This window comes from Nicotiana attenuata, chromosome 6, assembly GCF_001879085.1.
Source record: "Nicotiana attenuata strain UT chromosome 6, NIATTr2, whole genome shotgun sequence".
In the NCBI taxonomy this organism is placed as follows: Eukaryota; Viridiplantae; Streptophyta; class Magnoliopsida; order Solanales; family Solanaceae; genus Nicotiana; species Nicotiana attenuata.
Window position 1 is genome coordinate 20,772,127 of NC_031994.1, and position 19,730 is coordinate 20,791,856.

The window sequence follows — 19,730 nt, forward strand, 5'->3', positions numbered from 1 at the left end:
TTATGCGGACCGCACTAGAAGCCTCCGCGGCCGCAGTCCATTCTCTGCGGTCCGCGATACCAAGATTCAGAGAGCTGTTTTTCAAGGCCAAAGCCCCAGTTCGGACCGCAATCCATTTTGTGCGGTCCGCACTAACCCCGCAGGGGCATTTTTGTCCAGATTTTTTAGCCTAGTATAAATTGCTTCTTTTTCCATTTTTAGGGTATCCGATATTTTAATTATTGAACTACGCTCGTGGGTTCGACTTTTTATGCCATTTTGGGCAATTTTAGCTACTTTTCATCATTGAATCTTTGTATTTAACTTAGTGATTAATTAATATGAGCTTTTCTTCATCTATTTCTTGCATTTCTTCTTTAATTATGAGCAGCTAGACCCATAAGCTAGGGTTGTGGCTCAACCCTAGTGTGGGCAATTGATGGGTCTTGTAATTTAGGGCTAATTTGACTATGGGTGTTTCTTATTTGGGCCAATTTCATGGTTAATTTCTGAATTAGTGGTTGCAAACACTAGTTTGTGTTGAGTTGACTTGAGCTCTTCTTGAGAAAGAAAGCCTAAGTCTCTGAAATTGGTCCAACAAGGAATTGGGGCGTACTCAAGAGATTGATAGCCCCAATTAAAGGATAAAACCTCGAGAGAGTAATACCCGACTTGAACCCTAATTGCTTGTGCAAATTTGCATGCTCAATTGGTCTTAAGAGAGTCAATTCGGGCAAAATCACTCGAACCACCGAAAGGTGTAGAGTGGGTAAAGTTGTGCAACGGTTATATCATACTCCCCAAATATGTCAAACGTGCCTTAGATTCAAGTACCCGTCAATTGACCACCTAGGCGGTAGTCACTACCCTAGTGCCTTTTAAACCTATTTGAACAACTCGTAGTATTATAACTCTTAGCATAATTTAGTTGCAATTACCATTTGTAGATTGATAATAGTAGAAGTAAACAAAAAACCCCAAAAATGAATAGAAGTGCAATTAAGAACACATACGCAATTTTACACTAGATAGATACTCGATTCCAAATTCTAGCTCTCTGTGGATTCGATCCCGACCCTAAATAGGGTAAAAGCTTCTCCAACCCTCTCTCGCTACTTAAATAGTAGTGCGGAGTAGGCCGCGATCACTTTTTGGCACCGTTGTCGGGGAGCTAACCGTTTTGGCTATCTATCTAGATAGATTTGTGTTTTGTTCTTCTTTCCTTCATTGGTACTAATTTGTTTGTGTCAATACATCAGGTACAAAATGTCATTAAATGCTAATGACCCTCTTGGATACGTGAATGCGGGGGAGGAGGTAGATGACAACGGAGATGAAGAGATACCTCTTGTTCCTCAAGGACAACGTAGAGGCCGCCAGGCCAATGCAAATGACAATGTTCCATACCCTCCTCCGCCACCTCCAAGAGTGGCTCCTAGAGTTCTTCCCAACCTAGGCTATGCAAGTGTTATTGTTCCGCCCAGGATCCGGGCGGGCAATTTTCAAATAACCAACGCGATGTTGACATTATTGGAGCAGCGTGGGTATTTCACAGGTGCTCCCTCTCAGAATGCGTACAAACATCTCAAGGGGTTCGTGGATACCTGTTGGGGAAACAAGCAAACCAATGTGTCCGAGGATGCTCTTCGATTGAGGCTTTTCCCATTTTCACTTAGGGAGAAAGCATTGGATTGACTTGAGCGACTTCCCAACCATTCCATCACAACTTGGGATGAGTTGGCGGATAAGTCATTGCCAAATTTTTCTCACCGGGGCACATGGCAGCTCTACGGGATGAGATTTTAGCCTTCAAGCAGGAGCCTACTGAACCATTGCACGAGATTTGGGAGCGATACAGAACTATGGTGAAAGAATGCCCCAACAATGATATGACAGAGGCAATGATACAACAGACCTTCTATTGGGGCATCAATACAACGAATCAATGCATAGTGAACCAATTGGCTGGGGGTAATTTTATGAAGTTGACGTATGATGAAGCTTGTGCCATTCTTGATGAGATGGAGGATACATCCTCCGCATGGCAAAGTAGAGCCAATGTACCCAAGGGTGACCCCACAGTCATTCATTTGCACAAAGAATTACATGATCGTGGGCAGGTGATCGTAGAATTGACAACTACCATGAACCAACTAGCAAAGGCACAGTTGCAACAAGTCCAAAATCCTCGCCAAGTGAATGCTAAGGAGGGTGTTAACATACTAGTGGACCAAAGAAGGTGAAAAGGTCAACAGAATCAAGGGAATTCGGATCAATTTGACAATGATGGTAGTGGATTTCGAGATGACGTCTATGATGAGAAAAATGAAGAGGTACAATATGTGAACAATTATCAAGGCCAAAGGGGCAATTCTTCCAACCAACAACAACAATGGAGATCTCAGGGCAATTAGGGTAACCAACAACAAAGCAACAATAACTGGAATAATCAACAACAAGGGAACAACAATTGGGGAAATCAAAATAACAACCGGAACAATCAGGGAAATTAGGGCAACAACAACAATTGGGGTGGAAACAACAACAACCAAGGTGGGTGGCACAATAACCAAGGAAATCAGGGGCAAGGCTTTCAAAGGCCCCGAATGTACCAACAACCGAGCAACCCACCACCTTTTCCATCCCTGGGTCCTAGTACATCCAACAATGAAATTGGTAGAATTGAAATGATGTTCGAACAAATGATGAAGAAGAATGCGGATTTGAATGCTCAATTGGCTTCTCACAATACTTCCATTAGAAATTTGGAGGTGCAACTAGGCCAAATCTCTCAATCTTCAAATACACGCCCTAAGGGTGCTCTACCAAGTGATACGGTAGTGAACCCAAAGGGAGGGAACAATCATGTTATGGTTGTGACCACTAGGAGTGGACGAGGCGGTGATGTGAATGCCTCCAAACAAAAGCAAGTTTTGGGTGATGATGTTGAGTTGCAAGAATGTGGTTGATGAAACTGTGAATGAAGAAGTGAGGATCAATATTCAAGATGTCGAGGTGGAAACACAAAGTGACGTGAACCCGTCTAGGGAGCACGTAATTGACATGTCGGATCCGGTTGTGCCAAAAGCCAAGGCACCCTTGCCTAGACCACCTCCCCTTATCCTCAGAGTCTAGCCAAGCAGAAAAATGAGAATCAGTTCAAAAATTTCATTGACATGATGAAGAGCTTATCCATTAACGTGCCTTTTGGTGAGGCTTTGGAGCAAATGCTGGCTATGCTAAACTCATGAAAGATTTGGTGACAAAGAAAAGATCCATGGACTGTGAAACTATCAAGATAACCCACCAAGTTAGTGCTATAGTACATTCAATGGCTCCGAAGTTAGAGGATCCTGGTGCTTTCACTATCCCTTGCACTATAGGGAGTGCAGACTTTGCTAAAGCTTTATGTGATCTTGGGGCAAGCATCAACTTAATGCCCTACTCAGTTTTCAAGACTTTGGGTATTGGGCCACCGAGGCCAACTTCCATGCGATTGCAAATGGTAGACAGATCAATGAAGCGATCATTGGGTATTGTTGATGATGTGCTCGTTCGGGTGGACAAATTTATCTTGCCAGCTGATTTTGTGATCTTGGATTGTGAGGTAGATTATGAGGTCCCGATCATATTAGGGAGACCTTTCCTTGCTACGGGGAAGACTCTAGTGGATGTGGAAGCAGGGGAACTCACTTTCAGGGTAGGTGATGAAAAGGTCAATTTTTCATGTGTGCAAGTCAATGAAGCAGCCCAATTGTACCGAAGTATGTTCATTTGTGGATCCTGTCACGGTTGTGATAATTGATGATACTAGTGTAATGATCAATGCTGAGGACCCTTTGGAGGCCGTATTGTTGAATCTTGATATCAATGATGATGAGGGCCCAGTGGAGTGCGTGAATGCTTTACATGGTATGGGATCTTATTCTTATGAGCCTAGGAAACTATCTTTGGATCTTGAAAATAGAAAGACCCCTCCAACGAAGCCTTTAATTGAGGAACCCCCGGTGTTGGAGTTGAAGTCATTACCTCCACACCTCAGGTATGAATTCTTGGGCTCTAATTCAACTTTACTAGTTATTCTTTCCTCTTTTCTTACTAACATGCAGGTAGATTCCACATTGGCGATGCTCAAAAAGTGGAAAAAGGTAATTGGATGGACTCTAGCTGATATTCCAGGAATAAGCCCCGCATTCTGTATGCACAAGATTATTCTGGAAGATGATGCAAAACCCTCCTTGGAACATCAAAGGAGGTTGAACGAGGCAATGCAAAAAGTTGTGAAAAAAGAGGTGATCAAGTTGTTAGATGTTGTTGTGGTGTATCCTATCTCTGACAGCTCCTGGACTTCTCCAGTGCAATATGTGCCGAAGAAGGGTGGTATGACCGTGGTGAAAAATGCTAATAATGAACTTATTCCAACCCGGACAATGACCAGATGGAGGGTGTGCATGGACTATCGCAAGCTGAACAAGGTGACCCGCAAGGATCATTTCCTATTGCCTTTCCTGGACCAAGTGCTTGATCGTCTTGCTGGTCGTGCCTTCTATTGTTTCTTGGATGGTTATTCAGGGTACAATCAAATTTTGATAGCTCCCGAAGATCAGGAGAAGACAACCTTTACTTGTCCATATGGCACCTTTGCTTTCTCTCGGATGCCCTTTGGGTTGTGCAATGCACCGACAATATTCCAACGGTGTATGATGGCCATTTTCACCGATATGGTGGAAGATATTTTGGAGGGGTTCATGGATGACTTCATTGTTGTGGGTGATTCATTCGATGAGTGTTTGAACAATTTGGATAGAGTGTTGGCCCGGTGTGAAGACACCAATCTTGTGCAAAAATTGGAAAAAATGCCACTTCATGGTTGAAGAGGGCATAGTTTTGGGTCATAAAATTTCAAAGAATAGTATTGAGGTTGACAAGGCCAAAATTGAGGTGATTTCAAGCCTTCCTCCCCCCACATCTGTCAAGGGGGTTAGAAGTTTTCTTGGGCACGCGGGGTTCTACCTGTGATTTATCAAGGACTTTTCGAAGGTAGTGAATCCTCTATGCAAGTTGCTAGAAAAGGATACAAAGTTTGTGTTTGATGAGAGATGTATGCAAGCCTTTGAACTTCTCAAGCATAAGCTGACCACCACCCCAATCATTACCGTACCCAATTGGAGCTTGCCTTTCGAGCTCATGTGCAACGCGAGTGATGTTGCGGTTGGGGCAATTTTGGGTCAAAGAGTGAACAAAATGTTTCATCCGGTGTACTATGCGAGCAAGACAATGAATGAAGCTCAAAGGAACTACACGGTGACTGAGAAGGAATTGTTGGCTATTGTGTTTGCCATGGAAAAATTTCGGCCAAATCTTATGGGAGCCAATGTCATAGTGCACACCGCTCATGCAGCTCTTAGATACTTGATGACAAAGAAAGACTCCAAAGCTAGACTGATGCGATGGGTCTTATTACTTCAAGAGTTTGATTTGGAGATAGTGGACCGAAAAGGTAGCGAAAACCAAGTGGCGGATCATTTGTCCCGCTTGGAGGAGGAAGGAAGGCTGTGTGATGGCCTAGAGATCAATGATACATTCCCCGATGAGCAACTACTTTCTGTGTCGATGAGTGATATGCCATGGTTTGCGGACATTGCTAATTTCCTTGTGACTAGCATCATCCCGTGTGAGCTCTCTTCTAACCAAAGGAAGAAGCTCAAACGGGATAGTCTGGACTTCTATTGGGACGAGCCATACTTGTTCAAGATATGCACTGACGGAGTGATCCGGAGGTGTGTACCTGAGGAGGAACAAATTAGCATCCTAGAGGCTTGTCATTCCTCCCCCTATGGTGGCCATCATCGAGGGGCGGGGACAGCTACAAAAGTTCTGAGTTGTGGTTTTTATTGGCCAACCTTGTTCAAAGATGCAAGTGATCTAGTAAAAAGATGTGATCAATGTCAACGAGCGGGCGGGATTTCCAAGAAAGATGAGATGCCTCTAAACACAATTCTTGAAGTTAATATCTTTGATGTATGGGTTATCGATTTTATGGGCCCTTTTGTAAGCTCGTGCGGAAATACTTACATTCTTGTAGCAGTTGATTATGCCTCAAAAAGGGTTGAGGCCGTGGCCTTGCCCAACAATGAAGCTAGGAGCATGGTGGCATTTCTAAAGAAGAGCATTTTCACTAGGTTTGGCACGCCTCGGGCAATTATTAGTGATGGAGGATCGCATTTTTGTAATAGAGCATTTGATGCCATGCTTTCCAAGTATGGTGTCAACCACAAAGTGTCTACGCCTTATCATCCTCAAGCAAGTGGCCAGGTTGAAGTGTCTAACAGGGAGATCAAGAGCATCTTGTCAAAAACCGTAAATGCCAATAGGACCGATTGGTCCAAAAAGTTGGATGATGCTCTATGGGCTTATCGGACCGCTTACAAGACTCCAATTGGTATGTCGCCGTACCGGTTAGTGTTTGGGAAAGCATGTCATCTACCAGTGGAGTTAAAGCATAAGGCCATGTGGGCCTTGAAGAAGTTGAATCTTGATTGGGATATAGCTGCTAATCTTCGGGTGGAGCAACTAACTGAGCTTGATGAATTTAGGTTCCATGCCTACTCTAGTTCGTCTCTGTATAAGTATAAAATGAAATACCTTCATGACAAATATACTCGGGGCAAGGAGTTCAAGGTGGGAGATTTGGTGCTCTTATTCAATTCTCGACTGAGGTTGTTCCCGAGAAAGCTGAAGTCAAAGTGGAGCGGCCCATTTGAAGTAGTGTGTGTGACCCCGTTTTGTGCTCTTGATTTGAAGAACAAAAGTGGAGAAGTTTTTAGAGTGAATGGTCATAGGGTCAAGCACTATTTGGGGAAGTTTTATGATAGCCATGTGGTGGCTGTTGTTCATTTCAAATGATTGGATGGTAACATGCATCGTGCCGCGACGTTAAATCAGGCGCTTCTTGGGAGGCTACCCATGTGTTTTTCTTCTTGTTTTTATTTGATTTTCATTGTAGTGTAGGATTGATTTTTGGGTTAACGGTTGTGAGATGTTACAGGATTGAGTTGATGCAGTGCAGGACATAGTGGAAAAAAAATGCACAGGTCTCTAAAGTTGTCAGTGCGGCCGCAATCCATTCTGTGCGGACCACACTGAAGAAAATGTGAAAATTCAACTCTCTGAAGTTTGCCACTGTGGCCGCACTACATTTTGTGCGGTCCGCGGTGGACCTCTACGGGCGCAGTCCATTTTGTGCGGACCGCAGAGCGTTGCCTTCTCAAGCTTGAACAAAACAGTGCAGTGCGGACCGCGGTCCATTTTGTGTTGTCCGTACTGGTTGGTGAGATTGGGCCCCAGGTCCTTTTCTATAAATAGGGCCTGAGGCCCTCCTTTTACCCTTTTCGCACCTTGAGCTCTCAGAACCCTAAAAATCACTGTTCATCATCTATTTTGGTTGCAATCAACTGCTTGGACTTGTTATTCTTCATTAACTCTCACATCTGGTACCATTACTTGCTTTTTAATTGATCAATTTTGTTAATTTTCTCTTAATTTTCTTTTTTCTTGTCTTTCATTTCTTTTCTTCCCTTATTTCTTCAATTGATTAGGGTAGGATTGTTAATTTTTAGGTTAAAATAGCCATAGATAGTTAAAATCAATGGGTAATCATGTAGGGACACTACTTAGGTGGAAAATTGGACCCAAAATTAAGATATGTGAAACCCTAAGTTAGTGCCACATTAGGGCGCCCTGTGTGGACCGCAGTCATTTTTGTGCGGTCCGCGGTGCCCTTGTGCAGTCCGCAGTACCATTTTGTGTCGACCGCACTGATGAACTAGGATTGCTGAACCTCAGGCAGTGCGGCCGCACTACATATTGTGCGGACCGCACTAGCCCAGTGCGGTCGCGGTTTATTTTGTGCAGTCCGCACTGCCTAGATACAGAGAGTGGGTAGTCTGAACCCCACCTCTGTGCGGATAACAGTTGATTTTGTGCAGTCCACGGTGACCTCAGTGTGGCCGCAGTTGATTTTGTGTGGTCCGCACTGGGTGCTTTCTGCAACATTTCTGCAACTTCTCCGTTCTGCAATTTTGTTCTGCAATTGTGCTTCTTAACTGATTACACTGAGACTAACCAGCTGATTGTAATATGGTTGCAGACAATGGTGAGACAACGTGGTAAACAACCAGGCATAGGAGAATCCTCCCGGGGAGGAAAGAAGAAGATGATAAAACTCACACCCCAAGCTCGGGAAAATATTAAAAGGACCAGAAAACTTATAAAAGCTGCTGATAGGGTTGCTTCCCAGTCCTCGGGGAGTGAGTATGAGCCATCACGGGAGATTTCTTCAGACTCCGTGCCAGAGTACATGGAAGACTGGCCGGAGAGGTTTAGACTGAGAGACACACCTCCAGCATCCCCCACTGCCCAAGCGTCAGTGACTATTTCTTCTAGGTCGTCTGATGGCTCAGGTAAAGGTAGTGGGGAATACTCCACCTCTCCCACAGCTTCATTATCCGGAGAGGGTGCAGTAGGTGCTGAGGAGGAAGTTGGGGGAGAAGAAGAGGTAGGAGAAGGAGGTGAGCCTCAGGTGGGAGGCATTGCTAGAACCAGAAAGCTGGAGGTTTGGCAAGATAGATTTGTTAGCAAGGTGGCATATCATAAATTTCGGGAGTGGTGGCCGGTGAGAAAGTTGATCCCGGAGCGAAGTTTTATTGACAAAGACCTATTACCTAACAATCCCAACGTGCTGAGGCAGTTTAGGACAAGAGTGGGCTCGGAACATTTTCTTGAGGAGTGTGTGGATGCCAACGAACACCTGGTCAAGAATTTTACTGCAATGTAGCCCACATCAAAAAGGGCTCTAAAGTGACCAAGGTTCGGAATCTGAAAGTGTTATTTGAAGGGAAGTACATCAACGAATACCTTGGCTTCAATGAGGAGGATGAGACCCAGTACATGGCAAAGTTGGAAATGGCTGAGGAGGTTCGTCCCTGGCTAGCACAGTACCTGGCAATCCCAGGTACCACCCCCGACTGGTTGACTGCTGGAGTCAAGATCTTGAGATGGAGTTTGAACTTTGAGGCATGGGGATGGGAGACTTTTGTATGTAGCAGTTTGGACCCCACGACACATGACAACACCCTTCCTCTTTCTCGGGCTATTTTAGTAGCTTCGATCATGGCGGGATACCCAATCAATATGGGGAATGTGATGTCGAGGATTACCTCAATTGTGGGTGCCGAGCATGACAGAAACTATCCATTCCCCAGTACCCTCACTATGTACTTCCGGGACTTGAAGGTGGAAAAGAGGCCCTTCGATGTCAAAGTCAAAGCGAAGGCCCCTTTTTCCGGGTACAACATGTAGGGGGATGACAACCCCAAGAGCAAGAACTTCAAAGGTACAACTACTACTCCAACTGGCCAGTCTGAAGAGCCAGTTGTGGTAGTGGCTCCTGCTGAGCCGACCTCCACTTCCACAGATATCCCTCCCGGTCCACCCACATCCACAGCCATTCCTGATGGCCCATCCACCTCAGCAGGCCCGGAGATTCCATCTTCCCGGGCCCATCCCATTACTGCCCACAGATTGAGCCAGGCACTTCTGAGTATCAACAACTGGATGCAATCTGCCTCATCCTTGTTGTCCATTTTGACCACCACTGTTGAGGCTCAGTCGGCTCCTCTAGCTCCACAGGTTCCACAGTCGATAGAGGATGCTCTTAAGGAGATGTTAGACAATCAGAAGAAAATCCTCGACAACCAGAAAAAGCTTGCTGAGGCAGTTGATTCACACAGCAAGGCTCTCATGGAGCTTGCTAGGGAGCACAAGAAGCTGAGGAAGACACGGGCCTCCAAGGAGTCTGTGAAGGAGCTGAGAGCGGATATTGACAGACTGGAGGCAGATCACCTGCCTTTAGATTTACTACTCCGGGACCCAGTACAAGCAGAGCATCCCCAGCCGGAGCAGTCACAGAGGCCTCCCAAGAGGAGAAGGATGATCCCTAGAGTTGATGATGCAGTCATCCAGCTGGCAGACCCACAGGAGACATCCTCTAGTCAGCCACAGGGTGCACTACCTCAGGAGCCTGTCCAGGTCCAGGCCCAAGTTCTAGCAGCAGAGCAACAGGACACAGGGAACCAGTCTGAGGTTCCCGAGCATAGAGAGGACCCAGGGACCACACATGAGCCTATGAAGACAGACAATCCATATGGAGTTTCTTATATCCTTATTCATCTCTCTTTTTGACTAGTTGGCATTGGGGACAATGCCAGCTTTCATTTGAGGGGGTAGGCCTTACATTTTGGATGATTGTATATATTTAACAATTTTTATGCTTTCTTGATTTTTCATCTTAGGTCTGTATATAGTTTTAACATTTAGCCACATTTCTCGCACTTTTATTTTACTTTGGGTCTGTATGTAAAGTGATGTTACATTGTAGATATTCATCCCATCTATTGTATATTCAAATCCCCTCTTGTATATATATTCATTCTACTTTCCGCAAACTTTTCGTTCTTAGCTTCTTATTTGTGATTCGTAGCTTCTTGTTTTCAACGGTTATAATAAGCCTTTGGTTTTCTTAATGTCACGGTTCTTTCCAAAGGTGGAGTGTTGTGTGAACCGGGTGGCTCTTCCCAATGATGGATGGCGTGACAACCTTCTTAAGGGTTTGAGTCCGTTTTTCTTTTTGTTTTTAGTAGTTAGTAGTCAAGGGTGCCTCAAACAAAGCCTCACTTGGGCCTAGCACATTTGCCTTTGATCTTATGGTCAAAAACAAGTTGTTGTGTTTAGGATGGTGAAAGTCGTGACCTTGAGACTCTTGTGTTGGCCGATAATCATCAAGTGATTTTTTGGGACCATTGTGAGATTGAATCTTATCTAAGGTCGTTGTGGGCCCCTGACTCTGTGTCTTTAGCAATCCCATAGCTTGTGTGGTGAGTAATTGTATTGCAAGTCCATGTCCCTAGCCATTGGTCTAGAACTTGCCCTGAATATATGTTGAGGCGAAATCCTAAGTGAATTTTGACTTGAGACATGATTATAGGCTCTCCTTGGTCAAAATGATAGCTTGAACACTTCCATAACCTACCAATGATAACATCCCTAGTCAACCCTTTTGAGCCTTAGACCTTTTTCCTTCAATAACCATGATACAAGCCTATACCCGTTTTAAAAGATACCCTCTCTTAGCACCCGATCTTTCCTTTAGCACATTGCAAAAGTATAAGTTTGGGGGAGGGGAGATGAGGATTGCAAAAAAGTGGTAGAAAGGCACAAAAATGAAAAAAAAAGGAAAGGCAATGAAAAAGAAAGAAAAGCAAAAAGACAAAAAGAAAGTTCAATGTGAAAAAGAATAAAAAGGGATTCAAAGAAAAGCAAGGAATGAAAGGTGTGGAAAGTTGAAAAGGAGAAAAGGTTTGAAATGCATAAGAAAGAGTGACAGTGTGTCTCTCTAACCCCTTAGAAAGAAGTGAAACGACTCAAAGAGTCAAGTGAATGGATGCCAAATAAATCAAAAGAAGTGCTTAAGGGAAGATGGAAAGACCAAAATATTTCCTACCCTGAACCAAAAGCCTTCGCAATGTCTCCACAAAAGCCCTATATGATCTTGAGTTGAATGAAGCTTACATTAGTGGATACATACATAAGGGGCAAGCATATGGTACCTAAAGCCGGACTTGTGACTCTTTTTCTTGAGAGAGATGAGGAGATGAGTGAATTCCCATTATCCTCGTTTTGAGTGCTATTATCTTAAAGGTGAGGATTTCTTAGGGAGAGTTGAGGATGTGTGAGTTTGGGTTCCACAATGACCAAAGTAATAGAAAAGAGTTCTTTGATGTGTTGAGTCAATTCTTAATGCTCTTGTGTCGCACTTGATCCATGGTGTTTTAAAAAGAGTAAATGTGTTACTGATTCATGCGTATTGAGGGCAATTGTTAGTCCCAATTGAGGCTAGTTGAGGTTACTTTAGGACAACTGAAAATTTCTTGGTTTTTCCCTTAAGGGGTGGGTCTTATTTTGTTTGCTTGAGGACAAGCAAAAGCTTAAGTTTGGGGGAGTTGATAACTAGAGATTTTGATGCATTTTATACTCCTTCTTGCTTATGCTTTGAGTAGAAATTCATACAAAATAGTTCCAAATGGCTCACAAGTTGTGCTTGATTTCAGGTTTAGTCATCAAAGTGACGAGATGTCAAAGATCAGCTCAAAAGGAGTGAAACTTGCACAAGCTCCAAAGACAAGAAGGCTCAGGCAAAACAGGCCCAGTGCGGCCGCACACCACTTTATGCGGTCCGCACTAGGAGATTCAGAGAGGCTAACTTCCAGGCTAAGAGGCAGTGCGGCCGCACTAGGTTTTGTGCGGTCCGCACTGAAGGTAATGCGGCCGCAGTCGATTTAGTGCGGTCCGCAGAGCCAAGAATCAGAGAAGTTGCAATTTGGAGTTTTCAAGCCAATGCGGTCCGCAGTCCATTTTATGCGGACCGCACTAGAAGCCTCCGCGGCCGCAGTCCATTCTCAGCGGTCCGCGATACCAAGATTCAGAGAGCTATTTTTCAAGGCCAAAGCCCCAGTGCGGACCGTGGTCCATTTGTGCGGTCCGCACTAACCTCGCAGGGGCATTTTTGTCCAGATTTTTTAGCCTTGTATAAATAGCTTCTTTTTCCATTTTTGGGGTATCAGATATTGTAATTAAGGAATTGCGCTCGTGGGTTCGACTTTTTAAGCCATTTTGGGCAATTTTAGTTACTTTTAATCATTGAATCTTTGTATTTAACTTAGTGATTAATTACTATGAGCTTTTCTTCATCTATTTCTTGCTTTTCTTCTTTAATTATGAGCAGCTAAACCCATATGCTAGGGTTGTGGCTCAACCCTAATGTGGGTAATTGATGGGTCTTGTAATTTAGGGCTAATTTGACTATGGGTGTTTGTTATTTGCGCCAATTTCATGGTTAATTTTTGAATTAGTGGTTGCAAACACTAGTTTGTGTTGAGTTGACTTGAGCTCTTCTTGAGAAAGAAAGCCTAAGTCTCCGAAATTAGTCCAACAAGGAATTGGGGCGTACTCAAGAGATTGATAGCCCCAATTAAAGGGTAAAACCTCGAGAGAGTAATACCCGACTTGAACCCTAGTTGCTTGTGCAAATTTGCATACCCAATTGGTCTTGAGATAGTGAATTCGGGCAAAATCACTCGAACCACCGAGAGTTGTAGAGTGGGTAAAGTTGTGCAACGGTTATATCATACTCCCAAAATATGTCAAACGTGCCTTAGATTCAAGTACCTGTCAATTGACCACCTAGGCGGTAGTCACCACCCTAGTGCCTTTTAAACCTATTTGAACAACTCGTAGCATTATAACTCTTAGCATAATTTAGTTGCAATTACCATTTGTAGATTGATAATAGTAGAAGTAAACAAAAAAAACCCCAAAAATGAATAGAAGTGCAATTAAGAACACATACGCAATTTTACACTAGATAGATACTCGATTCCAAATTCTAGCTCTCTGTGGATTCGATCCCGACCCTAAATCGGGTAAAAGCTGCTCCGACCCTCTCTCGCTACTTAAATAGTAGTGTGGAGTGAGCTGCGATCATATAGTAGGGGAATTTTACTCTAAGTACAATCCTAAGAAAGGTAAAATTTTCCTTTTTGGTAATCACTGATTTTTTGTCCATACGGGCCGAGATTCACGCCGTGATATCTGGTTGGGCATGGATATCATAGATCTTTATTAGTCGTGTGCGGGTTTGGTAATGATCTCCGAAGTCTTGGGACTCGAACTGGACCCCGAGGATGTGGTCCTGGTTCCCCCAAGGGCAGGTGTTCTACTCAAGCCCCGATATGAGGGGCTCCTCGCTCTGACTCCAATTCATTATGTTCATGTCCCTGCTCCGTTTACCTCACTAGGAAACCTGGGGTGCTCAGTGGGCTCGATTTTACTCAGAGAGTAGATTTGTTGAAACAATGGAAAACGACAGATGTCTCCAGTTCCAACCTTCGTAGTTACAATGAAGGAGCCGAAACGTCCCGTCAGTCGCATCGTTCTGACTTCGGACAAGTGTCGCTCTGGTTTTCCCCGTTTGCGAAACGTCGGCAGTTTCCCTATAAAGACTTCCTCCTTTTGTTCTTTATCTACTTTTTGGCTAAATTATTACCTTCGAGCTTTCCAGCCATCATCAAACCTTCTCAAACCTTCATATCTTCATCCTTGTTCTTCAATTTTCATAGAGATTTCCAGATTTTTTTTAAATCTTCATACTCCGTTCTTCATTATCAAAACCCGTTTTTCCAAAACTTTGCATTCTTTCTTCAAATTTTCAAATCCCTCCAGATGACAATGGCCAAAACATTAAAAATTGTTCCTCAACAAGTTGCCTCTTCATCTTTTTAAACAGACGCTGGTACTGAAGCGGTTGCCCCTGAAATAGTTGCCCTAGAAACGGCTTCCCCCGATGTGGCTGCTAACGAACCGGCCCCCGATCCTCCCTTGAAAGCATTCATTCTTGGGAGGGGGGGGCTACTCAGTTGTAGATGACTTTACAGTCTAGAAGCCCTCACGCAAACAGGACTGGGGCGAAGGAGTCTCGAGGTACATATGCTCCGTGACTGAAGCCGTTCTTCCCATAGTTAGAAAGGACTGTAATTGGGAGGGCAAGGATGTAGTAGTCCCCGGGCCCAAGGACACCGTTACTACCCACGTGGAGGGGTGCTTAGTGTTTATACTTACCTCTTCACATTGTGCCCGGTGGACCCGGTCGTTCTGAACTTTTGCAACAGGTACGAGGAATGCCTCGGGAAAATCCATACATCGCTATGGAGGACCGGGATCCTCCTCCGCTACTTTGTGAACAAGACCGAGTATCGTCAGTTCACAATCAACCACCTACTTCGATTATACAGTCCCTGAATGTTCCGAGGGGGACTGATCAAGCTTACTCTCCGGGCCAGCAAGGCCCCTTTTCGAGTATCGACGAAGACCGAGACCAGGGCTGGCACAGACGCTTCGTTCGAGTGAAAATCAATGATTTGATCCCCCCAAATACATGCCATTCCCTGAGAAGTGAAATGTGTCTCCTAAGTGAAATCTCTCTTTAAACGTCAATATTCTTTTTCTTCAGTTTCTTTCTTCTCATTTATGCTTGTAGTTGTGCAGCTGTCACCCGGGTTTCTCGGTTCTCCGGCTAAAGAAATAGATCCAGGCATCTGCACTCTGATGTCGTACTTTGAGCGCACATGGCGCGAACTCTCTAAGGGCTGATAGGAGGCCCGTTATCATGGTGAGGCCTTTCCCCGAATAGGTAACATCAGGTTTTCCAATTTGCATCATACTTATTCTTCTTTCCACTCTTTTCTTTATTTAGATTTTCCTAAGACAACTGAACGTAAGCCTTTAGAAGGGGACGAGGACTTATCCTTGTCTATTGATCCCTCCTCTTCGGGACAACTCCAGGCTGTAGTGGGGAAAAGAAGAAGAAGAAGAAGAAGAAGAAGAAGGCTTCGGCCTTCCCGAGTTCCGCATTGAAGCCAAAGAAGAGATTGGCTCGTAAGCCAAATAAGAGCTCTAGTTCCCAAGCACCAGACTCGGATTCGTTTTTTCGGCTCAGAGATAAGCCCGAAGAAGAAGATAATTTTGTGTCCCACGAGTCGACCTCTCCCTGGAGCAGGCAGCAACCGATGGGGAGATGCTGGAGGCCGATCTTCTTCAGAGTCGGGAGATCGATGTGGAGATGGGGGATGAGACCCACCAGGACGCCAGCTCTGCTCCGAAAGAAGCACCCGACACAGAGATTTTAGGGTCACCCTCCTACATTGAGTCCATGCTCGAGGAGGCCCGAGTAGGAAAGGAGAGTTCCAATGAAGGGGTTCATGGTGCGGATGATCTCCTTCGTTCCTTTTTTGATGGCGTGGACTCGTCCGTTTTGGAAGATTTTTGTGGGTTGGGCGACCTAGGAGTTTCGAGGAAGGATCCATCTTTGGAAGTTGGCGGGCCGAGTTCGAGCGCGAAGTTGATCAATTAGTTCCCTGTTTTAAGCGCGGATCTTGGTCGCAAGAGATCAATAATTCTTACCGTCGTGGAGGATGCCTGAGTTCTTTCTATTCCTGTGGAAGTAGCAAGTTACCTCCGATTCCTGATGACTGAGGAGGACCAGGAAAATATGAATGAGGTGAACGTGCCGTGCCTTTTTCAGTGAGGCACAACATGAACTGAATCGGGTAAGGTATCATTATGCTCCTTTGAACTTTTACTTAGGTTTTGATATTTCTCACGTTTTACCCTTTTGGAGGTCTCGATACTTCATCACAAGAGCTTCCTTCAGTATCGGGCTGAGATCAATGAACTCGAGCTTAAGGTTAAAGAGCTTGCCCTGAAAAGGGATATATATAAGCTTCTTAGTGAGCAGTAAGAAGGGGTCATTAAGAACCTTTAAGCCGAGCTGGACGAGGCTTAGAAAGAAGCATCGGACCTAAGGAAGGAGCATGTCGACCTGGTCGAAAAGGTAAAGGTCTTCGAAGTTAGAAACGAGGAACTAGTCGTAGTGGTTAACGACCAAACCTCGCAGGTCGAGAAAAAATATCGACCGGACCGATAGCTTCAAAAGGAGATGGATGAGATCCAAGCCATGGCCAACGGGTGGAAGAACAAGATGGATATGATAGCCTTGGAGAAGGAAACCGCCCAGGCGAAGCTTTCTTCAATAGAAGTTCAGCTTCGGGTAGCGAAAGAGAAGGCTGATACGCGGGCTCAGCTAAATGAAGACCTCTGATTCCAGTTGAGCTCAGCCATCGCATAATGGGATGCCCTTGGAAAAGAGCTCGAAGCAACAAGGTCGCGGATGGAGACAACCTCTGCTGATGCCGAGGAGATGGTGGCCCAATACGAGGCGGATGTTGAGGCAGCTGAGGCCCACCTAAAGACTAATGTCGAATATTTGAGGCAGCTATCTCGAAGGGAGACCCTTGAGAAGATCCATGCTCGAGGTTTCGACCTGTCTGCCTGTCATGCCCTAACCTCGGGGAGCGCGATCGTCGCTCAACCGAGATACCCTGGTCGAGAAAGCCTGCTAGATACTTTCTACTCGACCTTGCCCATGAATAGAGTGGAGATGTACTCCATTAATTAACATTGAAAGGATTTCATAAACAACACCATTTTCATTATCATTAGCAGCTTCATTTATAATTTTCAAAATATCACCCATTCATAGTTTAAAGCGAAACATGTGTTACAAATACAACATTTTCTAGTTTTGACTTTCCCAACATCAAATACCACCCAGAACCTGTCTACGGAGCCTCTAAGTACAATAGAAGAGTAGTATGGAAGTGCCGGCAACAAGGCCTCGACTGTACCTCAAAACACAAAGTACAACATCAAGTGACACCAGGCCCGGAATAGAGTAGGGCTCACCAAAACTTGCTAAAAAGGAAACAACTGCTAACGAGGACCAAAGTTGCCCGCTGGTGAACCACCTGCATCCATTGAATATGCAGCGCCCTCGGCAAAGGGGACGTTAGCACATGTGGAATCGTACTAGTATGTAAAGCTAAATGTCCTCTTTCAAAATTTAATTCCAATATAAGAAAGGGAAAACCATAGAAACAGCAAGTCACAATCAACAATATCCAAATGCCCAGTTAAAACATAACAATTTTCAAGATATGAAAACAATATATATTTTTAGTTGGGAGAACATGAGCACCGAGATACCACGGTGTTATTAGCACGGAGTCCGATCACGCCCGATTGGATAGGCCATCGCCCCACTCATAATGTGGTTTGACATGTGATGCGAAAAAAGGTGTTATACCGAGTAGTACCACCATGTGCGCAACGTGGCGTCCGATCTCCACCCGATTAGCTAGTCCGCCTTCCTACATATGCCGTAAGGGTTGACTTTCCAATTCACAACTATTATGAATCTCATCCCAATTATGGGAAATAATATCACCACATCAATCTCATCCCAAATAAGGGGAATAATCACAATCCACTCCTCACCGGCACGTGTAGTTTTGGGAGTGGGTTGTTACAACCACCCTTCCTCGGGTTGCTAATGATACTCCCAAAATATTCTTGTTTTTGCACACAAAGGTAACATAAGTATAAATGTATTCACCTCATCATATTTCATATTGTATAAATTTTCGTTAGTATTTTAAACCACTCGCAACAACAATATTTCCTTGGCTCTTTTGGCCATTCACAAGATTCTTTATTTCTGGCACGATGACCGTATTTTATATTCCACACTTTTATTTCTTTCCATTCATGGATCTTCATCGTAAATATCAACATATAGAATATTTCATAAATCATAATTTTAAGTTCATTAGAAATAAAGACTTTAAACGCAATAGATTTCTTTCCAAGAAATGGAGTGAAATGATTGGCAACCGAAGCGCACGTTAAAATCATAAACAACCAGAGCACCATTTATTCTTGAAATACTTTTCCCGAAAAAAGGCAATACACATTTTCAACTCATGAATATGTAAGAACTCAAAACACCTGGGAAATATTTACAAAGCCTAACATTAGTTAAAACAGCCACATTTGAGCATGACTTGAGTACATAAACTATTAGGCAAATCTATTTTCGAAGTCATTTCAAAACAGTTGAATCAAGGCTCATTTCATAACCTTTCTCACATAATTTGGTATCATAACTTTCATTTGAAACACGACTCAAAGTAATAACATTTTAATAAACATATTATTCTTGAACACTTTTCCGAAGGATAACATAATGTAATGGGAGTATTCGGAACATGTTTTAAGCGCATAACTTTCGACACATTGCTTACTCGAGACAATAAAATTTATTGGGAACAACGCAGAACACGGGAATAAGGAACTTGAGTCAACCATATTTTAAACATACGGGAACATCATGAAATTCAATTCTAAGAGAGAAGTTTTAGCCAACAAAGCTCAAATTCTCCCCTTAATGATACTACAATGGTCCACTATACTAAAAAAACTTTAATCTACTATAATAATATTCAATGGGACCAATATTAGTAACAAATTCCATAATTTAGGCTATTTAGGCATTTTATCAAGCGTCTAGTTGGCATAAATCTCTACATTTCTTCATAGAATTAGTTCATCCCTCTGTTTTAAAAGCCAGAATTGGGACTCGCTCCGGGGCGGAGCACTCGTAAAACGCCCCAGGGCTTATGTGTGGGGCTTAGTTCCATGAGACTTACGCCTCGGCCACCGGAGCTTACGCCCCGGACACGCCCAACGCCCAGGGTACTGGGCTCGCCTAATAGAACTTTATGCAATTGTATGTAACTAACCTTGTAAACCCTCAAATTTTCTTAACAAATCGTTGACTATTCAAAATTACTTTTTTCTAATCATAAATCATTAAGTTGAGAGTATTTTATATCATAATTAAAATAAAAATTATTGAATATTATCCACTAAGACTGTTATGATAGTAAATTTTAAATAAATCTTTCATTTCAAAAGCATTTATTTATTAACTTTTGTTATGTCTTTACTATATAATAGTCCATAGTTTTTTTATAATTATTTTTCTAAATATTATTTTTTTCACGTTTACGAAATACAATACTTATTAATTTAATAACTCAGTATTAGCTAGTAACTATTTACAAATAATTAGTTATCACGATATTGTATGGTGAATTATGTGTTAGTTTATTAACTTGTTGAAACTTAAAAATAAATGATGCTAGAGAATCATATTTAAATTGTGAATTATCTTTTTATAT